Raw genomic sequence first — 3,217 nt, 5'->3', positions numbered from 1 at the left:
GTAAGTGGTATGTTCAGGATTTGAACATAGCCTGGCTCTGGAAACTGTGGAAGACCAAAATAAAGATCTTGGATTTTTTGTAGCAGGCAAGGAGAGTCACTGAAGAGTTTCAAGTTGGAGAGTGACATAAAGAGCTTTTTAATAAAGCTCACAATCTTTACTTTGCTTCATCTTTCCATGTAGATAAACTCAGCAACAGTAAGTGGCCCCAAAGAGGTGATGACATCTATTTTTTGAAGAGTTCCTGATGGGGTCCAGCTAATATGGGCTTCATTCAACACTGCCTCATAATCTTTCTCAGTCTGCAAATAAGCTTATACCTACTAAAGAAACTAGCTGGTCAGAGTCAAGCAGGATCTGGGTAGAGAAGCCAAAATGAAGGGAAGAATAGACTGACTAAAGACCAGGAGCAGGAAGACCAGACATCTTTTCATCATTGGCCTGTGGATTGGGAGATCCTGGAATCCACAGATGAGTCTTTTGGTGTTGCCTGAGATGGTCAGATCTCATGAATTCTTGGCCGCATTGATCACATCTATGTGGCCTGTATCTGGCGTGTATCCACATATGTTGTCCAAGCTCATCAGAATGGAAGAAAGACCACGTAAAACCTTCCCACTCACATTTATAGGGCCTCTCAACTGTGTGTTTGCGTTGGTGACTCAGGAGGTGGGAGCGCTTGGTGTAAGCTTTTCTAAAGTTCTCATACTGGCAGCAGTAAGGCCTTGCAACTGGAGATCTGCTCCTGTGAGCCTTTCTGGGACCCTGCAATTCTGCTCTGCTCTTTGTGGAGAAGATATGGGCTGCTCAGATAGGAACGGGTCTTCCTGGGAGGCTGGCTGGCTAACAAGAGTTCAGGGATTTTAAAGTCAGCAATGATGAGGACCCATCTGAGGGCATTCCACAGTTGTGGGGATCTCTAGGTGGCAACATCTGAGCCAAAGAGGAGAGCCCTGCCTGGACCCCAGCAGATGGCAATAACATTTTAGGTGTCAAAGGGTTTCTATTAGAATAGCCAGAATAATGCATTGTTGGTGTCCTAATGTGGAACGCTGTGACTGGTGGCCCATGGGGGGCATGCTTAGATTCCCACTGAAGGTCATGACCACCCTTGGAATATTGGGCTCTCCAAAGGACATCATTTGGGACCCCTTGAAAATCATCATTCCTGTTTGAGAGGGTGACATTCTCTGACAGTAAATCATTTGGGAAGTGTTACAGGGTGTGGGACTGAGCCATGGAAGGGTTACAGAATGTTACAGAATGTGCTAAGGGGAGGAAATGAAACATGAGAAACTGAATGTGCTGGGAGGGGGGACTGACGTATGTAGAGGGATTGTGTCAGGATATGGAGAAGGATTGTGTCAGGGTTAGGAATCATGAAAGAAAAATTGCTAGATTGTCTTAGAAAAACAATATGTTATGATATGCTCCAGCCAGGTGTGACTCCATTTACCTCCCCTTTGTGCTTATGAACTTTCTGTGAACTTCTAAGGTAACACTGTTTTGCTATAAAGGATCATACTGCACCCTTGATCTCTGCCACATGCTCCGAAGCTCCCAGATGGGGAGATAGGTGCTGTGGTCAGCTGGCCAGCTTAATAAAGGCTCTTAAACTTAAATTCTGAGTCGGTGGTCTATCTCGCTGAGCCAACCCATAACAGAAGGAGGGAAAGTCACTTGGGATCAAAAGTTCACATTATGCTCAAGGCAGTAACACACTAAACTGTGGCCCCATTTCATTTGCGTTCTGCCTGGGCTCCTGAGCAGAAACCTAGGGGATCTTCTCCAACTGTGGACCCTGAAGGATGTGTTGAATGCCTGATGTACCATGGTTCTAAGAGGTGTGCACTCCACTGCTTTTGGGAGATGGAGACATGTCCAAGATGCACATTGACTTCTCAATATTCCCTGCCATCTGGTGTGGAGCTGCCTGCCACTGGTTCAGCACCTCCTCCTCTTGCTCCATCTCAGCCTGGGATCCATGCACCATGGAACTATGTGCGAGTCCAGACCACGTCCGGACAGAGCTGAGCCCCGCTGCCTCAGCATCACAGGTTGAATGTTGATCTGTTTATTTATTCCTTTTTTTTAAAAAAAAAGATTATGTTTTTATTGATTGTAGAGAGAGAGGAAGGGAGAGGGAGAAACACATAGATGAGAGAAACATCAGTTGACTGTCTCCTGCATGCCCCCTACTGGGAATTGAGCCCACAACCCAGGTATGTGCCCTGACCAGGAATTGAACCAGCATCCTCTTGGTGCATGAGATAATGCTCAACCAACTGAGCCACACTGGCTAGGGCTCTTCTGTTTCTTGAGGTAGACCTGTATTTCTATGAATTTCCCTCTTAGAACTGCTTTGGCTGTGTCCCATAGATTTTTGGGGTGTTGTATTTTCATTATTTGTCTAAATGTATCTTTTGGTTTCTTTCTTGATTTCATTGTTAACACATTATTTTTTAGTAGCAATTTATTTAGCCTCATGTATTTTCTTGTATTTTTCATTTTTCTTCTTGTAATTGATTTCTAGCTTCATACCATTGTGGTCAGAGTAGATACTTGATAGGATTTCAGTCTTTTTAAGTTTGTTGAGAATTACCTCCTTGGTTATGCTTATTCCTAGGTATTGTATCTTATTTATTTATCTAATCCTTACCCGAGTATACCTTTTCTCCCATTGATCTTTAGAGAGAGTGGAAGGGAGGGGAAGAGACACACAGAGAGAAACATCAATGTGAAAGAGACACATCAATTGGTTGCCTACCATTTGCACCTCAGCTGGCCAGGGCCAGTGATCAAGCCTCAATCAAGGTACGTGCCCTTGACTGGAATTGAACCTAGGACCCTTCAATCCACAGGCTGACACTGTCCACTGAGCCAAACTGGCTAGGGCATCAATGGTGCTTTTAAAGTCCCCTACTATAACTGTATTACTGTTGATCCCTCCCTTTATGTCCATCAATATTTGCTTTATATCTTTAGGTGCTCCTGCATTGGTTGTGTAAATGTTTACAAGGTTATGTCCTCTTCTTGGATCGATACCTTTTTCATTATAAAATGTCCTTCTCTATTACTTTTATAGCCTCCTTTTAAAGTCTATTTTGTCTGATATAAGTATTGCTACCCTAGCTTTCTTTTTTGCATCTCCATTTACATGAAAATTCTTTTCCGGTCCCTTTACTTTCAGTCCCTTTACTTTCAGTGTGTATCTTTT

At 43.7% G+C, this 3,217-nt stretch overlaps 1 pseudogene; it reads right to left on the bottom strand.

Annotated features, from left to right (window-relative positions):
• Positions 1-233: 233 nt before the first annotated feature.
• On the bottom strand, positions 234-1,993 carry LOC118650511 (annotated as a pseudogene).
• Between the last annotated feature and the right edge of the window lie 1,224 nt (positions 1,994-3,217).

The sequence above is a fragment of the Myotis myotis genome, unplaced genomic scaffold (assembly GCF_014108235.1).
Source record: "Myotis myotis isolate mMyoMyo1 unplaced genomic scaffold, mMyoMyo1.p scaffold_m19_p_3, whole genome shotgun sequence".
NCBI classification, from domain to species: domain Eukaryota; kingdom Metazoa; phylum Chordata; class Mammalia; order Chiroptera; family Vespertilionidae; genus Myotis; species Myotis myotis.
This window is presented reverse-complemented; position numbering and strand designations above follow the sequence as displayed.